Source organism: Ornithodoros turicata, chromosome 1 (assembly GCF_037126465.1).
Source record: "Ornithodoros turicata isolate Travis chromosome 1, ASM3712646v1, whole genome shotgun sequence".
Lineage (NCBI taxonomy): Eukaryota > Metazoa > Arthropoda > Arachnida > Ixodida > Argasidae > Ornithodoros > Ornithodoros turicata.
In genome coordinates, this window is record NC_088201.1 from 113,829,381 (window position 1) to 113,842,122 (window position 12,742).

Consider the following 12,742-nt stretch of genomic DNA (forward strand, 5'->3'; position numbering starts at 1 on the left):
TTCAGCTTTCACTTCACACGTGCTCGTAGTCTGAGAACTGGTGTGGAGATGGATGGATGGACGTTCAACAAAGATACAAATTGTGGACGGCACTATTAATGGGTGGTGGTGGTGGCGGTGAACGGCCTCTCCGTTGCCGGCCTCACATAGGTGGACAATGTCCATTATTAATGGGATGAAGAAGCTTCAGTGGAGCGTATCACCTGTTTGCATAAAAATAAAGTGTCAGACTATCCCCGATGTCATTGTTACTGTTCTACTGCATGAACTAGAAAGGCTGTACACATTAAATTGCACGCTAGAATACTGGAGAAAAAAATATTCTTCTACTACGCGCTATCCTTGGCGAGATGCAGGCTCTCGAACATGTGCCCTAGAAAAGTGAGAGCTGCGGGCGGTGGCTTCTCCTGCGCCACCTCACTGATGGCAATGAGGGATGTGATGGCCGAGCCGCATGAGTTTCGGTATTCGTGGTGCCCATTCTCTACGCTTGTATTGCCCTCTTTGCTATAAAACTTGGGATGCAGGTAGGATTTGGTAACGATTTGCATTTACGTTTATCAGATACTAACTGCAATGATGTGTCACAACAACTTTATTGGTCCCATGCGTTAATGTGGCCTACTGCTCCAGAAACTTCAACTTGCAATAATTCGATTCGGATAAAATTTGGATGTTCTGGTTTGCACAGACGCATTTCATTAGCCAGAACATCAGCAAAACTTGCATACAGCTTTTTTTTTGTTTTGACTGATTAAGCCTCACATCGATGGCCTCGATTTGTTTGTCAATATCCTGATTGTAATTGGGATTTGAGCATTGAGTAATTGAGCATTACCTATTAGCGCCTTACTTCGTTTCCTCTTTCTTTGGGGCGTACCACACGGAAACGGAGAGGAGGGTGCTCACGATGATTGAGGTGAGGGTTGAGAGGATGAAGCCTGCAGATCACTGTAAGATGGCAAAAGCCGTGGCAATGGAGTCGTCTCGTATACAGCGAGATTTCCGGTGCAAGTGAGGTCACGCAGTGGGTCTGAGGCAGTCACACGAGTGTATACGTATTCCTGTATGGACTGCAGTGTCTCAGATGAAGTATCTGCTCTGCTGTCAGGGTCAATCTGATTCCCAGATGTTCTGTGTAGGAACTCCATTACTCTAGTGATTAGAGTAAAAGATGCCTGTAGTCTTACGCATTCTAGTTCTCAAAAAACACTTCAAGAGCCAGCTGTATGCATTGTATTGGGGATACAAATAAAAAGCCACCGGAAACATAACAGCTGATTGATTGATTGGTTATGTGAAGAAAAATATGGAGATGCAAATCAGTTAAGAGCAAGCAGTATGCTATTAGTATTCAGTGAAGTGTGGCAGTGCTGGTGATTTGCTATAAGAATAGCAACATGGCAAGCTACTTGAAGCAAACAATTTAATGAGACCAGCACAACCAGGAGCAGGCATAAGGGCATTTCATCTCTTGAGCGCCTGTCAAGTGAGATAATATTGTTCCATCACCGCAACCTCAATATGCATGAGTTCGCGCGAAAAATGACGGGATCACGGATCAGAACGAGGGCTTCGGGAACGCCACTCCAGTCTCTGGCGCTTAGAGAGAAGAATTATTCCGAATAATGTGAAGCATGAGTAGAGGGATGGGTGACCTTCATGGGACGCTCAAGACGTAGTGAGATGGTACAAGAAGGATGGAAGTGTCACCAACGGAGGATGTGTAAATGAAAATACGGGACAGGCACAACAGAAGAATCTGCGACGTAAAGCGAGAAAGTTGAGGGGGTTATGTGAAGCCTTTAGAGCAAAGACAGTTGAATGATAAGCATACTTTGAAAGAATAAAGTGCGTCGCCCGGTTCTGAATAGTTTCGATGAGTTCACGGAGATATGGCTATGACTGATGGGGTCATACTATATGGAAGATGCATATCATATCATGTATGCGTGCAGATTATCTAGTGACTACTTCCGTTATAACTGTTCCGACATTTCACATGAGTGAGTTCTGGAAGTCACAGTAGGGATCCATGACTCCCTGAAGAAGTGCAGCCTACTGTACGAGAGTCTTGTTTTTTATGTATATAGTAAGCAGTTGATGCTCTTAACCGTCTTTGTTATTTTTGTTATATATAGGTATGAAAGTGAATGACAGAACGCAACGGAAACAGATGCAGAGTTCCTCCTTTTGAAGAAGGCATGGGTATATTGCAGAATGCCGTGTTTGGCGCTAAAGTGGAGAACCCTATAGCCATTTCACATATATTGTACTTTTTACGTTATTTTAGGCTATATTTGTAACACGCAACAGCAGAAATTGAGGAAACGCTACGCAAACAAACAAAATCATACCTTCTCCGCTGTTAAACGTCCTTCACGAAAATCATTTGCTGAAAGCACGGCCAGTCCACGCTTCCTTCAAGAGCATCTTCGATCACGTCTGCCCCAACACAACACAGATCCTACGTGCCCTCTGGAGGGTTTCGAAATTCTGCCAAATCCGTCTGGTAGGTCAGTATCAGTCAGTTTTATCGCACATTTGCCTATTTGCAGATGACTGCGTCGTCTATCGCACAGTCCATTCCACAGCTGACCATATAGCCTTACAGAGAGACTTGCATAAAATAGGCGAATGGTGCGAAACCTGGCAGATGTCGCTTAACCCCACAAAATGTAAACATGTGATGTTTTCACGAAAACAACGATCATGTCCCACTACATATATCATAAGTGGATCACCTGTAGGAACCGTTACTAACTACAAATACGTTGGAGTGCATATCTCATCTGATCTAACATGGAACACACACATCTCGAACATTCTGTCTAATGCAAATCGTAGTCTTGGGTATCTTCGGCGACACATTACTCACGCACCTCCACACCTCAAACGGCTGGCATATCTCACGTTTGTCCGCCCGAAGATCGAATATGCCAGTGCCATATGGGATCCCCACCATACGTATCTTTCGAATAATATCGAAGCCTTGCAGAATCGGGCTGCCCGGTTCTTTTTCAAACAATATTCACCTTATACCAGCGTAACCTCACTCATGGTCCGAGCTGAGCTCACCGACCTTAAAACACGTCGCATGATTCAACGGCTGTCATTATTTCACAAGTTCTATCACTCTCCCGCGCTCCGCAGTAGTTACATCCGCTCCCCTTCTTACCTTTCCTGCCGCGTTGACCATCAACATAAGGTACTACTAACTCGGTCACGTACAACATCATTCGAGGCATACTTCTTTCAACGAACATCATCAGATTGGAATAGACTCCCACGGCATATTGCAGAACTCACGGATCATATCCAATTTACCAACGCATTAATCGCCGAGTTCACTTGATCATTGTCGCTCCATGTACACGCACATCATTGCTCTCTAACGTAGATATATTCTTTGCTTTTCACCTTGTTATCATCTTTTTCTGTCTGCTGTCTTTTTTGTGTGTTTCTTTTCTTGTTTTTTTAGTCTATGTTCATTGTTTGATGTACAGTGCCAGTGTGTTGCTCACTCCCTCATGTATTGGCCTAAATGCCCCTTGGTGGACCAATAAATAAAAAAAAATATGTTGTTTCAGGGGCTTTGCACTTTATCAACAACAGTGAAAAAGAGACGAACGACACTGTACTTCACGATGTTCTGAAACCTCACGCTAACTTACTAGTCCAGTTCCACTCGTCTGCAATTTGCTGCGACAGCTGCGCCTTCAGTTTCGCATATTGCAGCTGCGACTGCGGATGTCCCCCAACGCTCGTCGCTTCTCAAGTTCCGCAAAGATGTTCTCATTGACAAGCACATGAATCGTTCGCAGAGACGGCATTTTTGTTAGAGAAACCCGCGCAACCGGATGCTGCTCTTCAACAGCTTTCTGACTGGCCACTTCGTGTGCGCCGCTTCCGCCGCCGGTCGCTCAGATGTACTCAACTGTGACTTCGCGGAGGGAGTCGCACGTTTATCGTACCACGACGCATTGGTTTGACGCTCGCCGAACGCCGCCGCAGGACTCCCGTTAAAACGCTCGAGAAACGCCTCATGGGGTTGGCGCTTCGGACGGTGTTTGACCATGGCGTTTTCACGGACGGTGTTTGACCATGTAAGCCTTCAACGAATTTTTTCTTTCGAGCGCTTTTACGCCAATTTCGAACAGATTCTTTTGTGTATGTCACATGTAATTAAGGGCCAAGCGCGAGGTTGGTGAAATACAGCGGACGTGTGTTTTAACCCACACTCTACTCCCTGTGATTACTAGAGCCGGGATTTTTAGGCACCACAAAGGTCCCAAAATACGCGGGCATTTAATAGACCTCTCACTGTTTGTAAACAAATGACGTCATAGTGTTCGGCAGCGAACAAGGTCACTCTCGAGAGTCACCGCCGTATTCTTGAACGAGCCCCGACTCGAAACTCGACTCGAGCTGCTCCTCGAGGGCGGTTTTGCGCTTCATAAATCGACCTTGACTCGAAACGCTCCTCGGGTGGAGGAATTCCTCCGTGCATTCCTCGAAGATCTCGAGGTAGCATCGGTGCTACCTCGAGAACGCTCCTCAACTCGAGTTTGGCTGGTGTCATGGCGGAAGACAGGTCGTTCGCTGCGTCCATCGACTGCGTTTTGTGTCACGATGGCCTTGAACTGGGTGCTGACAACATTACCACTGAGCGACAACGTTCAATAAGGGGCCATGAAACTCCTTTTGACCATTTTGATGATCACGAGTTCCTCATATGGTATACGGTACCGCTTCATGAAGAAAACCGTACGAAGCCTTTTGGATACATTGCCAGTGGAGGAAAATGTGTGCAATCGTGGGCTGCCTCTACCTCCTGTGCTACAGCTGCCCGTCGACATGTGATTTTATGGCGTTAGGACTTTTCGAACTGCCACGGGAGACATTGTGAATCAGAAACGACGGTGTGCCGCGTTGTGGAAAAAATCCCACACCTTCTCGCAAGCACACTTTTCAAGACAAGGTGTAATAAATGTTCCTTCTGTTCTATTTAACACAAAGAAGGTGTGTTTGAAGGATGTTTTCACGCAAAAAGTGGTGCAAAAAAAGAAACAGTGCATTGACTGGACATCTAAAACAAAAAACATCTGCCTCCTCAATGTTTTTATGTAATGTTTATACTGTATCAAGCTGGCCCAACCCCTGCTCCAGCTATCACCGAAACGGCTCAACAAATCTTCCATTCATGTTTTTTTTTCTCTCTCTCTCGTTTTCTTCTTCTTTTTTTTTTTTTTTGCAGTGGTTGTTCCAATAGTACGAATTCAGGGATAACAGGCTCCACCGTTTAGGCAGAGCGCGATTGAGGGCCATAAAAGTTCGTACGACATGTTCGCGGTGACTCCCCAAGAATGGTCTCCCCGATTCTTTGCTCGGGATGTTGTTGTAAAATCTGTTTTGTTTGTTTGATTGTTTATAGCTACCCTCAAGGCGTTGGGTAAACGTACCCATCCGCTAACAAACAGTCATTCACGCCACATATTGTAACATAATAGAAGAGTGACAAGCAGTGACATCATCCTTCATATTATTTGATACGACGTGACCATGCCATTAAGCTAGCTGCTGCCGTTGTGGTTGTAATTGCCAGGCCAGAAAACTAGGAAACCTATCAGTCTGTTTCCCTGTACCCTGCACCCTTCTTCAAACACTTGCAGACCTTTGTGTTTGTATTTGTAATGCACGTTGGTCGAAATAAAGTAAAGAATTACATTTATTTTTCATGCCATAAGTGTGTTTTTCGAGTGGTCCCGAAAGACGGCTGGGGACGAGACTACAGCTTTATTCGAGGACGGTTTCTCGAGGAGCGCCTTAGCGGAGGAATCCCCGAAGCGGGTTCATGAAACGCTCTTCGAGTGGAGCAGCGCCGCTTTCCTCCACTCGTTGGAGTCGAGGCGGAGCGTCGAGTCGAGGCTTGTTCAAGAATACGGCGGTCAGTGTCTTAAGGGGATTACGATGGTCCCTGAAAGGGACGCGACCTTCGCTCCTACTTTTGTTTTAGTAAGAGGCAGCGAACAAGTGGCCATTCATGGAACCCAGCCCTCCCCTTCCGATTCGTTCCGGTTTCATTCTGTCTACCAACGTCATGATGACGTTTCTCGGGTAGAGGTTTATCCCAAAGAGGCACAGAAATGTGCAGTAAAAAGAGAAAATACGCGTGTTCTCCTGTTCTTCGTAAAGGTTTCCACAAAATGCTTTGCTGCCCTTGCTCTCGCTTAAATAATATGATTATTCACGCTTCTCGCCCTCGTACAAGAAGACATTGAACAGTTGCCATTTTTAAGCACATCCGATAGCAGCGGCTTATCTGACAGTGTAGTATATGCGCCAGATTCAGATGATTTCGTTACAGAGGAAAATCGGACAGTGCGGCTTATCTGCCGTGCGACTATAGAAGTGAAATTACGGTAGTTCTAGGCATGGGGGCCGACCCCAGGATGGCACTACCACTTTTACACGGGTATTTTCGCCGCTCATTTTCCTGAAAGTGCACTACAACGATGCAAGTTTACTTTGTCCCAATCAGTATTGATGGTTTGGAAACTCTCAAAAGGGCTTTGCGTCTGGATCCCTTCTCTTATCTGAATGTCTTCTAGCTAACCAAACTACACAACAAAACCAACGCTGCTCCACCTACAGGAATGAAAGCAGCCCACGGCCGTCGGTAATAAAGGAAGGGAATATTTTACTGCGATAGTCTCTTTGCTTTGCACAGAGGGTGTCGCACCCTAAACAAGTCGGACCCTAAACAAGTCGCTCCATTAGATTCCGCCGGAGTTTTCTGATCAGAGACTATACCGTGCCTTTACTATGGGGTCGTCACTGTAGACACGTATCTGAAGTCAAGCCTGTGGATGTGACGTCCGTATATAATTTAGGTAACTTGCGGAAACTGTTGCTGGGAGAGAGGGATAGAGCGCTGTGAAATTCCGAGAAAGATACGGTCGGAGCGTCTCCATGGCCGCTGTTGATCTTGAGTGGGAGATTCAAAAGCTGGGCAAATAGAATGCGTTTGTCCGGTCACGACGTTCTTCAGGAGGGCGGCTTGGTGGTGTAAAATGAAAACGACATTCCTGTCTGAAAGGGACTATAACAATGAAATTCGACGTGTGAGCGTAGGTGTGTATGAACAAGCAGGGGATATGACTTCAGAATATTTTGCTTTCACATCTGTTTTCAACACACAAAGGCATCTCAAACTCAGAGCAACTATGCATTGTTTTCTCAGGCTTTCACCAGGAAGAACCTGCATGCGGTAAGTGTACGTTTTTGTGCTTTTCAACCCGGTAGACACAGAATAGATAGGAAGGAGCTCAACTTGGCGGCACATAATTCAAGCCAATTACCGTATTTCAGGCTAATTATATTGTCATTTTCTTGGCACAGCTTATTCTAGTGGATGTAGTGGAAATAACGAGCACGCCCGGCTGCTGTCACCGTGTGTCAGTGCAAGCTTTGTTGGATTCATCTGATTGGTTGGAAAGCCGAGCTCACGGGATGATTTGTTTTACTGGAACCTTTATTAAAGGAAGGTTGCTGCAGTGAGAAAACAAGATCATCGTTTCGTTTCAAAATATCATCGTTTGGGTCATACCATATCATGGGGTCGCACCCGCCGAAATATTCCCATACTCGTCCCCCCAGAGCGTACGCAATCAGTCCGCACGGACCACGAACAGACTTTAGCTATGCCGTCAGTGCTGGTGGTGCCCGAACGGCTTTTTTTGCTTTTGTTTATTTTACTTGATAGCTTACTCCGCGGTTACCGGTGGGCACCGCGTCGCAGAAGTTTCTCTTTCATGGTCTTGTTTGCACAATTCCGGTCTCCCCCCAGGAAAGATACATCTTTACTGAAATACTGGAATCAGTGCTGGCACACGAGTTCTTATCAGTTAGGGAACAGTTTGGAGACCATGTCGCCTTTTACATGGATGGCTTCTAAACGGCTTCCAGTGTCTCCTGTGCGGTAGTAACTGACATGTGCACCTGATCCCACCGTCTTTCTAATAGCTTCTGTATCTTCACCGCAGAGGCTTATGCTGTGGTCGCGGCTCTGAACTTCATTATGCAATACAGCATTCAGTCGTCAGTAATTTACACAGACCGCCTCAGATGCCTGCAGCTATTGCAGCCTGCTATTTGCAGCACGCGATCGCAAAAAAAAAAGAAAAAAAAACCCTGGTACAACGGGCCCAACACCTATGCAGTGGAATAATCAACATAGGTTATCTGTTAGGTCTTTGTTGGGTCCCCACTCATGTGGGTATAGCTGGAAATGAGCGTGCAGATAGGGCAGCTGCAGAAGCACTATCAGCTGACACAACAGCGTTTGAGATTCCGCACCAGGACCTTAGGGTAGCCTTGAGGAAAACAATTAACAGGCAGTGGCAGAGTAATTGGGACACGCGCCAACATAACAAGCTCCATTTGATTAAATGGAGAATAGGTCGTCCTACACATATTTCTACAGATCGATTGCACCTAGTGGTACTGTCCCGGCTGAGGATTGGCCGCACAATTCTTACACATAGATACTTGCTCTGTAGAGAGGATCCACCTGAATGTGCACATTGCGGGCAACCACTTTCTATTCTCCACATCTTGATCACTTACCCTTCACACGAGCATCACCGTCGCCACCACTTTCAAGAGCTGTACCGAGACAGTATTCCTCTACACCCAGCCCTGTTACTGGGTGATGAGGCTCTGGTGAATTGTAATGCAGACCACAATTTTTTTAGAGATATCGGGCATGTAAAAGAACTCTAGGTTATCACATGCTCTACTGATTATATTTATTTTAAGTAATTACTTTTAACTAGTTCATCACACGATAGTTTTCGACGCATTATGACCTTCGTTGTCGCTGCGCCAGAAACCTCCCAATCAATCAATCAATAAATTCAAACTCAGAGACAACCGAACCCTTGGGTCTTCCATTTCCTCCATTATTATTATTATTTTTAGTTAACGCGACCTGTGGTATGAACATCGCAATGACCGCTAGTTCCAAAAGGAAGGGGATCACGTGGTGTAAAAGGAAGGGAGTGAGAAGCAGGAACCCTGGTTTCGGTTTGGTGTACCTTCCCCCACCTTGAAGTGTTCTATTTTGTCTCCGTAACCGTCACAACATCGATATTTTTGTCACGTATCGCCCGTGTCATGCGCACTAAGGTCGTGCAACCTTCCCCATATATGGTCATCAGAACGTTGTTTCGAAAAGCGCAAAAACGAGGCTTAAGTTTTGCGGGCTTTTTATCTCCCTATATCTACCACACATATTGGCAGAAGTCCCATATGTGACTTATTCTGCTCAAGGTATAAGCACCACATTTTTCTGACAAATTTACGCCCCACAGCGTTGAAATACTGCATCAACCTATTCAGGTTCACACGGCCAACAACGCGTTTACCTGCGGCGAAATTGCTGCCTTTCGCATTGGTCGATGAGCTGCATCTGTTCTTGCTGCCCTACTAAAAAAACCTATATAGGTCCTACACATATGATGTCATTGGATATAGGACCTATAAGTGTTGGTAGGTAATGTAGGATTTATAGGTTTTTGTAGGAGTTATAGCAAGTGTAGTTATTATAGGAGTTATAGCAAGTGTAGGTATTATAGGAGCTATAGGACCCAGATCTCCTATATTACCTTTACACTGAGTGTATTGGAAATACACCATGCAATGTGACTGTGGTGGTACTTGCATGCACATGCAATGTACAAAAAATACAAACCACTTCCCTGCAAATTATTTACTGAAGTCATTTAACATTTCTGCGATGAACCTCTTCATCTTTTTGAGGCGATGTACTTCTGCAAGATCTGTTGACGTCCTCTTCACGTACACTTGAAAAGCCTCTGTAAAGTACGAAGCTATCAGCCAGACAAGCAGCACTGCCTACAACTTAACTATGTTGATGCAGCATCAAGGCACACTACGTTGCGAATATGTAGCAAAGTTCATAGTGACATTAGTCACCTATAATGCATACCATGAGCCATACTGAACTGCCCTGCACTAGTATGTGCCAAAACATGCTTGCCAACATATACTACAGGTCAGAACTTTGCATTGGAACACAGGTTATATAGGTGATAATTCAAAGAAAAATCTGTAGTCCCCTCGAGTTTGAATTAACGAGGTTTTAGCATGCACCTCCTTTCATATCTGTGTGAATCAAGATTGTCTCCACTACTGCAGTTAAGTAGAACAAAAAAGGGGGGACGTGGAAAATGATTTCCAGTGCTTCTATTTGTGCACACCTCCAAGTATTCAGAGACTGGTGACGCAGAGGCAGTCGCAAGTGTCGCATTTACTGTTGTTTGTAGGGAGCTTCAGCAATGATGTTCGAAATATTTCGTCGTGTCGAACCTTTTTCACTTTTATAATTAGTGTCAGGCAAGTTCAGCTCGCTTAATCAGTTATAATGCCAAATATCCACGCAAAAGTTGTAAAAGTCTGTAGCTATCAACATTTACTGGTAAGATTAGCAGGAACCTCATCAAAAAGAAAAGAAAAACTTCAGTAGCGCGTTAGCGGTAAATGCGAGAGAAATGCGTTAGCGTTATGCGCCTTTTCTGTCCATGCCAAATGTCCATACATGACTTGCGGGTACCCACTGTCTGTCTGAACCGAACTCCCCATTGTCCACTTCCGGTCGAAACACGACTTCCGGTTGTCCATGTTCCGTCTATACCTGACTTCCGATGTCCACCTCCGTGCTCTACCCGACTCTGGCGACTCTATAGCTTCAATTACCCTGTAATTACCCTTTCATTACTGAAGGTAACCGCAGGTTACCTAAAGTAAACTTGAATATCATATATTTGTTTAATTACGTTTATTTGCTTTAATTGCTCTCAATTTAATTGATGTTAATTACATGTAATTACCTCCTGAGGACATCACTGCACATTTGACGGGATGACTTTTTTGCACCAAATGTTCATTTAAAAAGTACATAGACTGGCATGGCACGTAGGTCTGTGTACTTTTTAAATATTTTGTGCAACGAAATAATGTCCTCAAATGTGCAGTAATGTCATCATTGTAACAAATATGCAGTTTTCACCCTTTGTAGAACGAATCACACACGTAACATGTACATCTACATCTTTGTAGAACGCATTTGTAGAGGAGGTGGTGTTCCCCTACATGAGTCCTGACCGGCGATGATGGAATGTCCCAGCGGGCAGATGGACGTGGCCTCACTCTAGGACGGTGCCGGTAGAACTGCCGTGCCAGCGTCGTAGCGCGTGGCAGCAGAGGCAGGTCGTCATCGTCGTCCACGGGCCGCCACATCACTCCCACGCTCAGACGCGGAGCGGTGCATGCGGTTGAGGTTCGCGTCGATACCACGAAGAGGAGAATGATGACGGCTCGTAGATGGTGTACGGCTGGGTGTAGGCTTGTGCTTGTGGCTGTTGATGCAGCAGCAGCGGGATGGCGGGAACAAGAGTGCTGCGATCCGGGTGGGTTCCAGTGATGAGATGTGAGTGCTGATTGGTTGGGTGCTTGAGTAGTTGCTGATTACGTTGATTGGCTGCTGATTGCGTTGAACGGTTGTTGAGTGCGTTGAGTGATTGCTGCCGAGCGTTGATTGTTGCTGAGTGAGTGCGTTGCTGAGTGGGCGACAGTACCGCGACCGGTACGAGAGGGTGATTGCTGGTTGTCGCCAGAGAAGTGCCGGGGAGGATTATCATGAAGCAGGTGGAGGCCGTAAAGTCAGCTTGCTGTGGTCCCCCTGCGGGTCCCCGGTGGAACAGTGGTCCCGGTGCGCCTTGCCTGCTAGAAGATGGTTCGCTGCTGGTTTGGCGAAAAATTTTGGATGATGAATGGCCGAATTACGCCGAACATAGTGTTCGCTGTTCGGGTCACCAAATGTAGACGAGGTGGTGTTCCCCTACATGAGTCCTGACCGGCGATGATGGAATGTCCCAGCGGACAGATGGACGTGGCTTCACGCTAGGACGGTGCCGGTAGAACTGCCGTTCCAGCGCCGTAGCGCGTGGCAGCAGAGGCACGTCGTCATCGTCGTCCACGGGCCGCCACACATTAATACTGAGTAGGCACCAAGCAGTGCGAATAAAGAAAGAAGAGCATATATACACTGATGGAATTAATTTTTTAGTTTATACACAGGACCTATAGATTATCTATCGTGTCAGAGTGAACTTTGCGCTTGGGAAATAGACAGAATCTGTATAGGGTTGTTACTGGTAAACTCTATACGCTTTCTATACAGGATTCAGGAAATATAGACTTTCTATACAGTCTCTAAAGAGCTTACACTAGGCATGGAAGTTCCTATTTATCGATAGGTAGTACTAGCTTTTTTTACACATTTGAATACCAAGCAATCCATATTATTTGTGAATGTGTGAACATGGATATAAAATTCAATAGCAATACTGTGACTTATCAGTTTAGGCAACGCGAACATTTATTGTTTGCTTTTTAATATTGCACTTGACACACTGCTGATTCTACACTGTCAAAGGAAAAGGTATGTGTGTACAAAATGGGTAAACCAGTTCTGAAGTAGCAGTTTTGTACCTATTTCAACTGTATTTACCACGTTTGAACCATGTGTAAGGCATAGGCCGTGGCAGCTAATTGTAGAATATGGCGCTCCACACATGCGCAACGTCCAGCACCATATTATTTTGTTGTAGAGTTTGTGTTGGTTTAGTTCCAGAGTAATTTAAATAAGAAACACAGT

The 12,742-nt window shown here is 45.4% G+C and overlaps 1 long non-coding RNA gene across 2 annotated transcripts in view; it reads left to right on the forward strand.

The window, feature by feature from the left end:
• The window catches only part of LOC135368119 (uncharacterized), a 130,696-nt gene that overhangs the window by 26,082 nt on the left and 91,872 nt on the right, over positions 1-12,742 (forward strand). For both annotated transcript variants that reach the window (XR_010414681.1, XR_010414683.1), the window contains exon 2: positions 7,244-7,270. This is a non-coding gene — a long non-coding RNA (uncharacterized LOC135368119). The remainder of the gene's footprint in view (positions 1-7,243; positions 7,271-12,742) is intronic.